This window comes from Sus scrofa, chromosome 4 (assembly GCF_000003025.6).
Source record: "Sus scrofa isolate TJ Tabasco breed Duroc chromosome 4, Sscrofa11.1, whole genome shotgun sequence".
Lineage (NCBI taxonomy): Eukaryota > Metazoa > Chordata > Mammalia > Artiodactyla > Suidae > Sus > Sus scrofa.
Genome location: NC_010446.5, coordinates 89,044,827 through 89,060,212, shown reverse-complemented (window position 1 = coordinate 89,060,212; position 15,386 = coordinate 89,044,827). Strand labels below are relative to the sequence as shown.

The following is a 15,386-nucleotide window of genomic DNA, read 5'->3' as shown; positions in this document are numbered from 1 at the left end:
TTGCTCCACGACGGCCGGCGTGCGCCCGGCCCCCGCTCACCCAGACGCCCGCCCGGCGCGGAGCACCGCGTCCGCCCAAGGGCGCCGCACTTGGCGGCGCGTCGGGTCGCAGCCAGCCGAGCGGCGACGCGCTCCGGCCCGCCGTCAGGATGGCCGAGCGGTCTAAGGCGCTGCGTTCAGGTCGCAGTCTCCCCTGGAGGCGTGGGTTCGAATCCCACTCCTGACAAGCCAGCCTTTTGCCCCCCGCCCAACCACGTCCCCACCCCTCCCCGGGACCCCACCCCGCGTAGAGCCACAGCCCCTTGCCGCCTTGCAGTCCCTTCCCGCCTGGCACTCTTGCTTGGCCTCTGCAAACTCCGGCCCCCGACACCCAAGCCTCTCCCTCCACAGCCCGCGGGCCCGACAGAAATGGCCCAGGAGGAACGCCCCGGCCACTGGCTTTGCTGCGGACACGCGCCCTCCCCGGACGCACAGCTCCCACACACACCCACACGCCCCCGCCGCCCGCGTCCTACCTGCACCTACACCAGCAAGCTTCGGCCCTTCGCAGCCCATCTTTCCTCACCTGCTTGCGATGGCTGTTTTTCCTTCCTCACTCCGGCTCCGGCTCGGGCTCCGGCTCCGGCCCCGGCTCCGGCCGGCCCGCCGCTCCGCCCCACCCCGCCCCCACCGCCCCACGCAGACCGGCCGCGTGGGGAAAGCCCTCCACGCTTCGCCCTCGCACTGCTGCCCGCGGACTGCTGCCCGCGGCTCGCCCTCCCAGCCTTTCCTCCGCTTCTGCCGCCAGCCGCTCTCGCTCCCGTCCAACATCCCGTCCTTGCCGCCAAGCCGGCCGGCCCGCCCGCCTGCACATTCCCTGCCCTCCACACCCACACTGAGGTGGCGGGTCTGCGTGGGGTGCGTGCCCGCGCGCGGCGCTTTCTCGCCTCGGGGCCTTCCCCGCCCACTGGCCACCGCGGCCTGCCTCCGGGGACACGTGCAGCCCAGCCTTCCTGCTCGCCCGCCGGTACGGGGCCCTCCCTGGACGCAGGCCTGGCGCGTGAGTCCCTGCCACGGCCCTGGGATGCCCGGCACCCACCCGCAGACGTCGGGCCCCCGGCCGCCGCCCGCCACCCACCTGCGCGCCACAGCGCACGTTCACGCGCGGGAAGCCGCTGCCCCGGCCGGACCCAACCACCCCCGGCGCCCTCCCTCACCCGACTGTCCGCCATCCCCCCGCCCCTCCCCGCCCGCAGTCCGAGTGCCTGCGCCTCACGACCAACGCACCCGAGCCGGACCCCTCCGCAGAGCGCTGGCCGGCCCGAGCGCTTCTTCGGAGCGAGGCTCCGACACCCTTGGCAGACCCGGCAGGTCCATCTCTCACGCTCGCCGTCCCCGCACAGCCCGAGCTCCGATGCCCGCCCGCCCGCTCCACACCAGCCAGAAAGCCGGCCGCCGGAGGGACTCGGCGTCGGGGGCGGGGGGCGGGGTGGGGGTGGGGGGCAGCGGTGGCTGAGGGGAACATAGGCGCTCAGCCGCAGCGGGCGCGCATCGCCTGCCCTGGCTGGGATTCGGGCGCGCGCCAGCCTGCTTCGGCTCGTGGCTGCTTCTGGCGATGCCGACGCTCTTGCGGCGGCCCTGGACGGCAGAGAAGGCGCAAAATGGGCCGGGTGGGCCTCCGCCCCGCCGACCCTCCGCCCCGCCGACCCTCCGACCCTCCGACCCTCCGACCCTCCGACCCTCCGTCCCTGCCTCCAGGCCTCCGGACAGCGCCGCGCCCTGGGGCCCTCCGCGGGGCCCGGAGCCCCTCTTGCAGGCCACAGGCGTCCGCCTTCGGCTCAAAGGGAGCAGGAGCCCGCGGGCGAGCAGGAACCGCTGCCCGGCGGTTGGTGGCCAGCCCCGCTGGGGCAACGTCGGGCGGCAGCGGCCACCGGTGCATGGGTGGTTCAGTGGTAGAATTCTCGCCTGCCACGCGGGAGGCCCGGGTTCGATTCCCGGCCCATGCAACAGCTCGGTCCTCTTTTGGAGCAGAGCCCTCGCTCTCCCGGCACCTCCCGGTCCCACCACAGCTCTTGCTTCCTCACCAGCAGCCCACCGCCCCACCTCCGCCTCCACCCTCGACACACCCCCTGCTCTTGCAAGCAAATCCCACCTTGTCAAGGACCCCGCCCTCGCATTTGTCCCATTGGCCTCTCTCTTTGCTGTTTAATTTTAAGAAAAGCGTACTGGCTTTGCCATACCCCGTTCGCTTCAGGTGTTCGCCAGAGTGACTCATACCCATCCGGCTGGCTGGCTGGCTGGCTGGCTGACTCTCTGTCTGTCTGTGTGTCTGTCTGTCTATCCAAAGAGAGAGCGAGAGCGAGAGCGAGAGAGCGAGAGAGATCTCCATTATAGGTGATCATTGTGTGTGACTCGAGTCCCTCCCCCATGCTATACAGTAAATCCTTGTTGCTTATCGACTTTGGGCATGCTCTTTCTTCCTTCCGATCTCTTAGCCCCAACTCCTAATTGCCCACCCCCGCCCCCATACTCTGCCCTTGGGTAACCATATGTTTGTTTTCTACACCGGTGACGGTTTCCATTTTGCACGGAGAGTTATTTGTATTAATTTTTAGATTCCACATGTATTCTTTGTCCTTCTCCAGCTGACGTAGTTCACTGTGGGTAGTAGCCTCTTGGTCGATCCATGTCGCTGCAGATGGCACGAGGTCCTTCTCTCTTTTATGGCTAAAGGGTATTCCATAGTAGTATGCGTGTGTCTGTATATAGCATGGATGTTATGTATGTAATATAACATGATATATAGTATCACACCCTCTTAAGCCAATCGTCTGTGGATGGGTCCCTGGGAATCGTCCACGTCATGACGCTCTCTTAAAGAGCACTCCTGTGAACACTGGGGTGCATCCACCTGTTCCCTTTAGGAGTTTTCATCTCTTCTGGGTATATACCCTGAGGCCGGGGGTGGGCGGTGGGGTCGCCTGCTGGATCATATCCTAGCTCTCCTTTGAACTCCTTCCTTCTTCCTCTCTTCCTACCTTTTCCCCCCTCCATGCTTCCTACCTCCATTCCACCCTCCATGCTTCCTACCTCCATTCCACTCTTCCGCTCTTTCTTTCCTTCCCTCCTGCCTTCTTCCTCTGGTTCCTTCCTTCTTTCGTTCTCTCTCTCTTTTCCCTCATTCTTTCTCTTCGTAGTAGTTCGGGTCATTGCTGGAGTACAGCTGATGTACCGTATTGTGTTTGTGTCAGGGGTACGGCCGCGGTGATTTGGTTTAATGGGTACAGCGTTCTCTTCGGGTGATTTTCCGGTATAGGTCATTGCAGGATATTGGATGATGTTCCCTGTGCCACTCAGTAAACACGTGTTGCTTATCTCTTTTATACATAGCCGTTTGCGTCTGTTCTCCCAAACTCCTAATTTGTCCCCCCACCCTGCCCTTTCCCCTGGGTAACCGTAAGATTGTTTTCTACATCTACGAGTCTGTTTCTGTTTTGCCCATAGAGTTCTTTGTGTTATTTCTTTAGATTCCACATGTATCAGTGCTTCTCCATCTGACTTACTCCAGTAAGTGTTAATACCCCTAGGTCCACCCGCGTCGCTGCAAAGGGCACTACTTCATTCTTTTTTAAACCTTTTTTTCCTTACAGTTGACTCCCAATGTTCTGTCAGTTTCCGCTGCCCAGCAAAGTGACCCAGCCACACATCCATCTGCATTCTTTTTTCTTCCCCACGTTGAGCCTCCATCGTGTTCCATCGCAAGTGATCAGATAGAGTTTCCCGTGCTATACAGCAGAATCTCATTGCTTCTCCGTTCCAAATGCAGTCGCCTGCATCTACTGACCTCCAACGGCCAGTGCCTCCCCCTCCCTCCTGGCAACCACAAGCCTCTTCTCCACGTCCTCGCGTTTGTTTCTTCTCTGTGGACAGGTTCATCTGTGCCGTCTCTTAGGTTCCAGATACGAGACACATACCGTATCATGTGGTATTTGTCTTTCTCCCTCTGACTTCCTTCACTTCGCCTGAGAGTCTCAAGTTCCGTCCATGTTGCTGCAAATGGCATTATGTTGTTCTCCTCTGTGGCTGAGTCGTATTCCATTGTGCACATGTACCACATCTTCTTTTTTTTTCATATTTTTTTATATTTTCCCACTGTACAGCAAGGGGGTCAGGTTATCCTCACATGTATACATTACAATTACATTTCCCCCCCACCCTTTCTTCTGTTGCAACACGAGTATCTAGACAAAGTTCTCAATGCTATTCAGCAGGATCTCCTTGTAAATCTATTCTAAGTTGTGTCTGATAAGCCCAAGCTCCCGATCCCTCCCACTCCCTCCCCCTCCCATCAGGCAGCCACAAGTCTCTTCTCCAAGTCCATGATTTTCTTTTCTGAGGAGATGTTCATTTGTGCTGGATCTTAGATTCCAGTTATAAGTGATATCATATGGTATTTGTCTTTGTCTTTCTGGCTCATTTCACCCAGTATGAGAGTCTCTAGTTCCATCCATGCTGCTGCAAATGGCATTATGTCATTCTTTTTTATGGCTGAGTAGTATTCCATTGTGTATATATACCACCTCTTCCGAATCCAATCATCGGTCGATGGACATTTGGGTTGTTTCCACGTCCTGGCTATTGTGAATAGTGCTGCAATGAACATGCGGGTGCCCGTGTCTCTTTTAAGTAGAGTTTTGTCCGGATAGATGCCCAAGAGTGGGATTGCGGGGTCATATGGAAGTTCTATGTATAGATTTCTAAGGTATCTCCAAACTGTTCTCCATAGTGGCTGTACCAGTTTACATTCCCACCAGCAGTGCAGGAGGGTTCCCTTTTCTCCACAGCCCCTCCAGCACTTGTTATTTGTGGATTTATTAATGATGGCCATTCTGACTGGTGTGAGGTGGTATCTCATGGTAGTTTTGATTTGCATTTCTCTTATAATCAGCGATGTTGAGCATTTTTTCATGTGTTTGTTGGCCATCTGTATAACTTCTTTGGAGAAATGTCTATTCAGGTCTTTTGCCCATTTTTCCATTGACTGATTGGTTTTTTTGCTGTTGGGTTGTATAAGTTGCTTTTATATTCTAGAGATTAAGCCCTTGTCGGTTGCATCATTTGAACCTATTTTCTCCCATTCTGTAAGTTGTCTTCTTGTTTTCTTTTTGGTTTCCTTTGCTGTGCAAAAGCTTTTCAGTTTGATGAGGTCCCATGGGTTTATTTTTGCTCTAATTTCTATTGTTTTGGGAGACTGACCTGAGAAAATATTCATGACGTTGATGTCAGAGAGTGTTTTGCCTGTGTTTTCTTCTAGGAGTTTGATGGTGTCCTGTCGTATACTTAAGTCTTTCAGCCATTTGGAGTTTATTTGTGTGCATGGTGTGAGGGTGTGTTCTAGTTTCATTGCTTTGCATGCAGCTGTCCAGGTTTCCCAGCAATGCTTGCTGAATAGACTTTCTTTTTCCCATTTTATGTTCTTGCCTCCCTTGTCAAAGATTAATTGACCATAGGTGTCAGGGTTTATTTCCGGATTCTCTATTCTCTTCCATTGGTCTGTCTGTCTGTTTTGATACCAGTACCACACTGTTTTGATGACTGTGGCTTTGTAGTATTTCTTGAAGTCTGGGAGAGTTATGCCTCCTGCTTGGTTTTTGTTTCTCAGGATTGCTTTGGCGATTCTGGGTCTTTTGTGGTTCCATATAAATGTTTGGATTGTTTGTTCTAGTTCTGTGAAAAATGTCCTGGGTAATTTGATAGGGATTGCATTGAATCTGTAGATTGCTTTGGGTAGTATGGCCATTTTTACAATATTGATTTTCCCAATCCAGGAACATGGAATATCTTTCCATTTCTTTACATCTTCTTTGATTTCTTTGATTAAAGTTTTATAGTTCTCGGCACATAGGTCCTTTACCTCCTTGGTCAGGTGTATTCCGAGGTATTTGATTTTGTGGGGTGCAATTTTAAAAGGTATCGTATTTTTGTATTCCTTTTCTAATATTTCATTGCTGGTATACAGAAATGCAACTGACTTCCGAATGTTAATCTTATATCCTGCTACTTTGCTGAATTTATTAATCAGTTCAAGTAGTTTTTGGGTTGAGTCCTTAGGGTTTTCTATGTATAGTATCATGTCATCTGCATATACAGTGGCAGTTTTATCTCTTCTCTTCCTATATGGATGCCTTTTATTTCTTTTGTTTGTCGAATTGCTGGTACCACATCTTCTTACTCCATTCATCTGGCGTTGGACATTGAGCTTGTTTCCGAGTCTCGGCTGTTGCGAACGGTGCTGCAAGGAACACAGGGCGTGCACGTATCGTTTTCAATGAACGCTTTGCCTGGATAGATGCCCAGGAGTGGGATCGCTGGGTCATGTGGTAGTTCTATACTGAGTTTTCTGACGTGCCTCCCTACTGTTGTATACTTTGTTCTTTTTTTTTTTTACGGCTGAGTAACACGCCACAGGACATATACATATATATATATATATATATATATATATGTTGTATATGTGTGTGTGTGTGTACACACACACACACACACACACACACACACACAGCACAACTTCTGAAGCCAGTTGTCTGTGGATGGGTACTTGGCATTTGTCCACACCATGGCTCATGTAAATAGTGCTCCTCTGAACACTGGGGAACAGCTGATCTTCTCACATGAGAGTTGTCAACTTTTCTCGATATATACCTGGGAGCGGGCCTTTCTGGATCCCATGACGGAGGTCCTTTGACTGCGTTCCTTGCTTTCTTCCCTCCTGCCTCTTTCCTTCCTGCCATTCCCCCTGCCCCACCATTCTTCCTCCCTCCATCCCACTCTCTCTTGCCTTCCTTCTCTTTCTTCCTTTCCATCTTCCTTCCTTCCTTCCTTCCCGTTCCCTCCCTCCCTCCCTCCCTTCCATTCTCCACTCTTCCTTTTTTCCTTCCTGCCTTTCTTCCTTCCTTCTCTCCATTTTTCGTTCTTCCTTCTTCCCTTTCTTTCTTTGTTTTCTATTTTTTTCAATCAGCCCCTATGTAGGGCCAGGGCTCGAACTGAAGCTGCAGCTCCAACCTACACCACAGCCAGGGCAATGCCAGACACGAGCTGCCTCTGGGACCTGTTGTACAGTTTGCGGCAACGCCACGGTTCTTGACCCACTGAGCGAGGCCAGGGATCAAACCCGCATCCTCACAGAGACAACATCGGGTCCTTATCCCACGGAGCCATGACACGAACTCCTCCATTCTTTTCCACGGCAGAGTACGATTCCATAGTGCAGATCTATTTTATCTCATCATCATCATCATCTTCTTCTTCGTCTTCGTCTTCGTCTTCTTCTTCTTCCTCCTCTTCTTCCTCTTCCTCTTCCTCATCTTCTTCTTCTTCCTCCTCTTCTTCCTCTTTTCTTTGGGGACTTTTAGGGCTGTACCCTTGGCACAAGGAGACGCCCGGGCTAGGGGTCGAATCGGAACTGTAGCTGCCGGCCTACACCACGGCCACGGCCACGGCCACGCTGGGTCCGAGCCACGTCTTCGACCGACGCCATACCTCATGGCAACACCGGATCCTTGACCTGTTGAGCGAGGCCAGGGGATCAAACCTGTGTCCTCAGGATACCGGTCAGGTTCCTTAACCGCTGAGCCACAATGGGAACTCCACGTTCTGTCTTCTTCAGCCAACTGTCTATTGTTGGGCGCTTGGGTTTTTGTCAATGTTTTCGCTGTGGCAGGCAACGCGGCTATACCAACATGGGAGGGAGGGGATATAGCTTTTCGAATTAGAGGGTTCATCCTTTTGGGCTCTATATTCACGAGTGCAAGTGCTGGTTCCTATGGGAGCTCTCCTTTGCACTCTTCAAATCTCACCACCAGTCCCACGGCTCCACAAGCTCGCGCGCACGCACGCGCACACACACACACACACACACGCGCGCGCGTGCGTGTGTGCGCACGCACCCACACACAGCCAGATGAGAAGTGATGGTGGTTGCTGCTGATGAGAGAGGTTATATATGTCTCTGGGGCAGTGGGATCGCCCACCTCATGTGCAGGGTGCCTAGCCCCTGTCTCCAACTCTGTTTCTGCCCTGCCCTGCCCTGCTTCCTACCTCTCCCCTCCCCACAGCCTCACTCCCGTTTAGCCTGAGCACGTTGCCGCACAACACAGCAGTCTGGCCCGCTCTCCTGCCGCTCCACGGGGGTCTTCTCCCGCCACCTCCCTGGCACCACAGCCCACTCACACCCGCTGCTTGCCACTCTCCCTTCCGCCCAGCCTCTGGGCACGGGCTCCTCCACCTGCCATGATTCCCCTGTACCCCGGGCCCCTGTCTCACACATCCTGCCCGGAAGACGCACTGGCGCTGGTCCTGGCCGCCCTCGTGGCCCTCAGACCCACTCCTACACCATGCCCAGCCCTAACCCAGATCCCGCGCGGGGCGGGGCAAGGGCCACCACCGCCGCTTCACCCAGGCTTCTGCAGAGCCCCTCGCGGCCAGGTCCCCGCAAAACCCACACCCGGCGGCCCTCGCGGCCAGGTCCCCGCAAGACCCACACCTCCCGTTGCTGCCCCGCCCAAGCTCCGCCGGGACACCGCGGTCGCGGTCGAACTTTTCCTCCCACCTTCCAGCAGGCGCTTCACGCCCACCCCCACTCTACGGGGTCGTTTTACTCTGTTCCCAAACTTGCACGGGGCGGCCACCAACCACGGCCACAGACACCTTCGTCCTGCCCTGTCACCCACCCACGCTCACTCCCAACGCACCGGCGAAGGGCTTGAGGTAACCTCCTGTGGTGATGGGAAGCACCCCTCTGCCCACAGGGGCTCCTTTCCATGGGGGGTCCCGCTTTGTCAAAACCCATCTCGTGTACCGCCGCCACCGTGCCACCTCTGCCGCCACCGTGCCATCTCTGCCGCCGCCGCCGCCACCGCCGCCTCAGGTTGGTGCCATTCACCGGCAGTCCACTTTGCCTCCTAAGGCAGAAACATGCCAACGGGCATGAAAACCTCCACTGACAGAGGCTGAAAGCAGACTGGTGTCTGCCATTTACCTTGGGGGAGTATCCAAGGGGGACCACGAAGATAGGTTGCAGAGAGAGGTGGAATGGACTCTGGGTAGCTAGGTGGCTGGGCAAGAATGGGGTCATGTTAGACGTCATGTCTAGGGGAGAGGGGTGTGTGTGTGTGTGTGTGTGTGTGTGTGTGTGTGTGTGTGTGTTGTGGGAGGGAGGGAGGTATTCTCAAGGTAACATTCTTGCCTCTCTGTGATAGGACTGAGAGCATGGTAATGTAATTAGACTACAGTGTTGGCTGGGGCTGGTAGTCCACCCTTTCAGGCGTCTGCTTCCACCTGCTCCCGCCTACTGGGCTAAGGATTCCTGACTGGCCTCCCGAATCAGCCCGCTCTCTTACCTCCACTACCGTGTGTGTGTGTGTGTGTGTGTGTGTGTGTGTATCTCCAGGCACGCATGAGTGTCCACACTCATGGTCCCATCTCCACCACCCGGCATGGTTTGTCTGGCTCTAGCTCCCCTACCCTGCCCAAGACCACCAGGAGCTTGAGACCAAATGAGCAGTCCACGGAAGGCGAAGCCCGCCCAAGACCTAAACAGGCTGCAGCAGGTTGCTGGCAAGGGGGGCCAGATAAGAAACTGTGTGTCCCTCCCCTTGGCTGACTTGCCAGCGTGAACGCCTCACTAGCGCCTTGCGCCAGCGCAACCACCTCTGCCGCCACCACCCACCGGCACCACCACCGGCACCAGTAAGGACCAGCACCACCACCTCTAACAGAGACAGCAGCGCCAGCACCAGCTCCACAAGCCAGCAACACCGGCAGCACCACTTCCACGCCAGCAGCCTCTGCCGCCGGGGCGGCGGCGGCGGCGGCGGCCGCGGCGGCCGCGGCGGTGGTGGTGGCAGCAGCGAGGGCAAAGGGAGCAGCCGCCATCGCAGGAGCAGCAGCGCTCAGCACAGGCATCCGAACGAGCACCAGCACCAAGCCCCATCAGGACCAGCACTCCCAGCGACACCCGCACCCGCAGCTCACGAGGGAAGGAAGAGGGGCCTCGCGGCGGCGCACGCGGCGGCGGGGGCGGTCGGGACCCGCGCAGTGCTGCCAACGAGTCCAGGCACGGTGGAAGCTGCCCGCCCGTGGGCGGCCGGTGGTGGGCAGAGGGGCTGCCCGGGCCGCTGGTGTTGGGGGCTGAGGCAAGCTTCCAGCGGCGGAGGAGGACGGACGCCCGAGGCGTCGAGTGGGCCTCGAGTGGACGAACGTCTGGAGGCCAAAAGGCTTGGCCGGGTGGGTGGAGGGTGCCTGGCGCGGCTTGGGCTGGAGGTGGACGGGGCCGGGTGGCTGCCCGGCGAGGGGGACGCGCGTGGGCTAAAAGGGGCGCTTGTGGAGGCAGCGCGCTTTGCGGCAAGTTGGCCGGCGGAGTGGAAGAAGAAAGGCTTCCCTGACCGGGAATCGAACCCGGGCCGCGGCGGTGAGAGCGCCGAATCCTAACCACTAGACCACCAGGGAGCGTCGGGCTCGGCGCCTGGCCTGGCCCTGCTGGACCCAGCACCTCCCTGCCACCCGCTTGGCGCCGCCTTGCTGCCAAGGCCCGGCCTTGCCAGGTCGGGCCGCCCGCCGCACCTGGCGATCCACGGTGGCCTAGCGCTCTCCCTGCTCGCTAGGAGAGACGCCGCGCGCTCGCCTCCGTCTCGCACACGCACACACGCCAAAAGCCACGGGCCTGGGGGCGGGCACCGTGCGCCCTCTTCCCAGCTCTCCCACACAGGGGCCGGGCCGGAGCCCCGCGGAGCTCGGCAAAAATCCCCCAGACTAAACAAAACAAAAGACGGCCCGCTGCGTTGGCCGGGAATCGAACCCGGGTCAACTGCTTGGAAGGCAGCTATGCTCACCACTATACCACCAACGCTGCACAGCCCGGGTCGGGCCCGGACGCCGTGCCCGGGCTCGCCCAAGCGCATTCCCGGCGCCCCGACGCCCTGGCCACCAGCGGCCGCCCACCGGCGCCAGCCCCAGGCCGTGGCCCTCGTCCACCGGCCCCACCGCCGCTCGGGGGCGTCCTCGCTCCCCTGCCGCCCCGAGGCCCTGGGCTCCACGCCGCGCGCCTCAGCTCCCAGCTCCAGGCCACCCGCGTCCCGAACCCACAGGGAAAGGGACTCGTCGGCTTCCCACCGGGCCCGCCTGCCGGGCAGCTGGGCAGCCGGGCAGCCGAGCGTGGCGTCGCAAGGGGCCTCCGGTGCGGCAGGCACTTTGGGCGGGCCGCAAGGTCGCCGGGCGCTGGCCGGGGCGAGAGGAGGCCCTCGCTCGGCCGGGGCGAGGGGTGGACGGCAAGGGCTGGAAGGGGTCGAGGGTGGCAGGTCGGGCACGCCCAGGCGCCCTGCGCCTGCCTGGAGGCGGGGATGAGGAGACGAAGGGCCCTTGGGGCCAGGCGGCTGGCCAGCGAGCGGCGCCAGCCACCAAAAAGGGCGTGTTGCCTCCCCGTCGGGGAATCGAACCCCGGTCTCCCGCGTGACAGGCGGGGATACTCACCACTATACTAACGAGGACGGCGGCCACCGCCCGGCCACCGCCCGGCCACCCGGCCCCTCTCCGGCTGCCTGCCGACGCCTACCCCTGCCCGCGGCCCTCGGCCCGCGGCCCACCATGGGGCCGCCAGCACGTGCCCGCGCCCCGCCCCGACGCCAAAGCACCCCGCGTCCTCCAAAGAAGCAGACCGCGACCCGGACCGCGGCCCGCGGCCCCACCCTCACCCCACCCCCGCCCCTACCTGGCGCTGCAAACTCCCGGTGAGCGCTGCCTGGTGCCCCCACCGTGGGCCCGAGAGGGCAAGCCGGGCTGCGAGGTGGCGGCGGGCGCGCGCCTCGCCACGTCACGGCCCGGGCGAGGGCAGAGGCGCGGGCGGGGGCCGCCGCCAGAGGCCGGCTGGGTGCGGGGCCAGGGCTGCGCGACAGGGCGACCGCGGCGGCGAAAGCTTTGCTCCACGACGGCCGGCGTGCGCCCGGCCCCCGCTCACCCAGACGCCCGCCCGGCGCGGAGCACCGCGTCCGCCCAAGGGCGCCGCACTTGGCGGCGCGTCGGGTCGCAGCCAGCCGAGCGGCGACGCGCTCCGGCCCGCCGTCAGGATGGCCGAGCGGTCTAAGGCGCTGCGTTCAGGTCGCAGTCTCCCCTGGAGGCGTGGGTTCGAATCCCACTCCTGACAAGCCAGCCTTTTGCCCCCCGCCCAACCACGTCCCCACCCCTCCCCGGGACCCCACCCCGCGTAGAGCCACAGCCCCTTGCCGCCTTGCAGTCCCTTCCCGCCTGGCACTCTTGCTTGGCCTCTGCAAACTCCGGCCCCCGACACCCAAGCCTCTCCCTCCACAGCCCGCGGGCCCGACAGAAATGGCCCAGGAGGAACGCCCCGGCCACTGGCTTTGCTGCGGACACGCGCCCTCCCCGGACGCACAGCTCCCACACACACCCACACGCCCCCGCCGCCCGCGTCCTACCTGCACCTACACCAGCAAGCTTCGGCCCTTCGCAGCCCATCTTTCCTCACCTGCTTGCGATGGCTGTTTTTCCTTCCTCACTCCGGCTCCGGCTCCGGCCCCGGCTCCGGCCGGCCCGCCGCTCCGCCCCACCCCGCCCCCACCGCCCCACGCAGACCGGCCGCGTGGGGAAAGCCCTCCACGCTTCGCCCTCGCACTGCTGCCCGCGGACTGCTGCCCGCGGCTCGCCCTCCCAGCCTTTCCTCCGCTTCTGCCGCCAGCCGCTCTCGCTCCCGTCCAACATCCCGTCCTTGCCGCCAAGCCGGCCGGCCCGCCCGCCTGCACATTCCCTGCCCTCCACACCCACACTGAGGTGGCGGGTCTGCGTGGGGTGCGTGCCCGCGCGCGGCGCTTTCTCGCCTCGGGGCCTTCCCCGCCCACTGGCCACCGCGGCCTGCCTCCGGGGACACGTGCAGCCCAGCCTTCCTGCTCGCCCGCCGGTACGGGGCCCTCCCTGGACGCAGGCCTGGCGCGTGAGTCCCTGCCACGGCCCTGGGATGCCCGGCACCCACCCGCAGACGTCGGGCCCCCGGCCGCCGCCCGCCACCCACCTGCGCGCCACAGCGCACGTTCACGCGCGGGAAGCCGCTGCCCCGGCCGGACCCAACCACCCCCCGGCGCCCTCCCTCACCCGACTGTCCGCCATCCCCCCCGCCCCTCCCCGCCCGCAGTCCGAGTGCCTGCGCCTCACGACCAACGCACCCGAGCCGGACCCCTCCGCAGAGCGCTGGCCGGCCCGAGCGCTTCTTCGGAGCGAGGCTCCGACACCCTTGGCAGACCCGGCAGGTCCATCTCTCACGCTCGCCGTCCCCGCACAGCCCGAGCTCCGATGCCCGCCCGCCCGCTCCACACCAGCCAGAAAGCCGGCCGCCGGAGGGACTCGGCGTCGGGGGCGGGGGGCGGGGTGGGGGTGGGGGGCAGCGGTGGCTGAGGGGAACATAGGCGCTCAGCCGCAGCGGGCGCGCATCGCCTGCCCTGGCTGGGATTCGGGCGCGCGCCAGCCTGCTTCGGCTCGTGGCTGCTTCTGGCGATGCCGACGCTCTTGCGGCGGCCCTGGACGGCAGAGAAGGCGCAAAATGGGCCGGGTGGGCCTCCGCCCCGCCGACCCTCCGCCCCGCCGACCCTCCGACCCTCCGACCCTCCGACCCTCCGACCCTCCGTCCCTGCCTCCAGGCCTCCGGACAGCGCCGCGCCCTGGGGCCCTCCGCGGGGCCCGGAGCCCCTCTTGCAGGCCACAGGCGTCCGCCTTCGGCTCAAAGGGAGCAGGAGCCCGCGGGCGAGCAGGAACCGCTGCCCGGCGGTTGGTGGCCAGCCCCGCTGGGGCAACGTCGGGCGGCAGCGGCCACCGGTGCATGGGTGGTTCAGTGGTAGAATTCTCGCCTGCCACGCGGGAGGCCCGGGTTCGATTCCCGGCCCATGCAACAGCTCGGTCCTCTTTTGGAGCAGAGCCCTCGCTCTCCCGGCACCTCCCGGTCCCACCACAGCTCTTGCTTCCTCACCAGCAGCCCACCGCCCCACCTCCGCCTCCACCCTCGACACACCCCCTGCTCTTGCAAGCAAATCCCACCTTGTCAAGGACCCCGCCCTCGCATTTGTCCCATTGGCCTCTCTCTTTGCTGTTTAATTTTAAGAAAAGCGTACTGGCTTTGCCATACCCCGTTCGCTTCAGGTGTTCGCCAGAGTGACTCATACCCATCCGGCTGGCTGGCTGGCTGGCTGGCTGACTCTCTGTCTGTCTGTGTGTCTGTCTGTCTATCCAAAGAGAGAGCGAGAGCGAGAGCGAGAGAGCGAGAGAGATCTCCATTATAGGTGATCATTGTGTGTGACTCGAGTCCCTCCCCCATGCTATACAGTAAATCCTTGTTGCTTATCGACTTTGGGCATGCTCTTTCTTCCTTCCGATCTCTTAGCCCCAACTCCTAATTGCCCACCCCCGCCCCCATACTCTGCCCTTGGGTAACCATATGTTTGTTTTCTACACCGGTGACGGTTTCCATTTTGCACGGAGAGTTATTTGTATTAATTTTTAGATTCCACATGTATTCTTTGTCCTTCTCCAGCTGACGTAGTTCACTGTGGGTAGTAGCCTCTTGGTCGATCCATGTCGCTGCAGATGGCACGAGGTCCTTCTCTCTTTTATGGCTAAAGGGTATTCCATAGTAGTATGCGTGTGTCTGTATATAGCATGGATGTTATGTATGTAATATAACATGATATATAGTATCACACCCTCTTAAGCCAATCGTCTGTGGATGGGTCCCTGGGAATCGTCCACGTCATGACGCTCTCTTAAAGAGCACTCCTGTGAACACTGGGGTGCATCCACCTGTTCCCTTTAGGAGTTTTCATCTCTTCTGGGTATATACCCTGAGGCCGGGGGTGGGCGGTGGGGTCGCCTGCTGGATCATATCCTAGCTCTCCTTTGAACTCCTTCCTTCTTCCTCTCTTCCTACCTTTTCCCCCCTCCATGCTTCCTACCTCCATTCCACCCTCCATGCTTCCTACCTCCATTCCACTCTTCCGCTCTTTCTTTCCTTCCCTCCTGCCTTCTTCCTCTGGTTCCTTCCTTCTTTCGTTCTCTCTCTCTTTTCCCTCATTCTTTCTCTTCGTAGTAGTTCGGGTCATTGCTGGAGTACAGCTGATGTACCGTATTGTGTTTGTGTCAGGGGTACGGCCGCGGTGATTTGGTTTAATGGGTACAGCGTTCTCTTCGGGTGATTTTCCGGTATAGGTCATTGCAGGATATTGGATGATGTTCCCTGTGCCACTCAGTAAACACGTGTTGCTTATCTCTTTTATACATAGCCGTTTGCGTCTGTTCTCCCAAACTCCTAATTTGTCCCCCCACCCTGCCCTTTCCCCTGGGTAACCGTAAGATTGTTT

General features: G+C 60.2%; 7 non-coding genes across 7 annotated transcripts; 4 read left to right on the top strand and 3 right to left on the bottom strand.

Annotated features, from left to right (window-relative positions):
* Positions 144-226, top strand: TRNAL-CAG. The gene has a single exon. It is a non-coding gene; the product is annotated as a tRNA-Leu (tRNA).
* On the top strand, positions 1,915-1,985 carry TRNAG-GCC. Its single transcript has one exon. It is a non-coding gene; the product is annotated as a tRNA-Gly (tRNA).
* On the bottom strand, positions 10,414-10,485 carry TRNAE-CUC. Its single transcript has one exon. It is a non-coding gene; the product is annotated as a tRNA-Glu (tRNA).
* On the bottom strand, positions 10,814-10,885 carry TRNAG-UCC. The gene has a single exon. It is a non-coding gene; the product is annotated as a tRNA-Gly (tRNA).
* Positions 11,451-11,522, bottom strand: TRNAD-GUC. The gene has a single exon. It is a non-coding gene; the product is annotated as a tRNA-Asp (tRNA).
* TRNAL-CAG lies at positions 12,093-12,175 on the top strand. Its single transcript has one exon. It is a non-coding gene; the product is annotated as a tRNA-Leu (tRNA).
* TRNAG-GCC lies at positions 13,854-13,924 on the top strand. Its single transcript has one exon. It is a non-coding gene; the product is annotated as a tRNA-Gly (tRNA).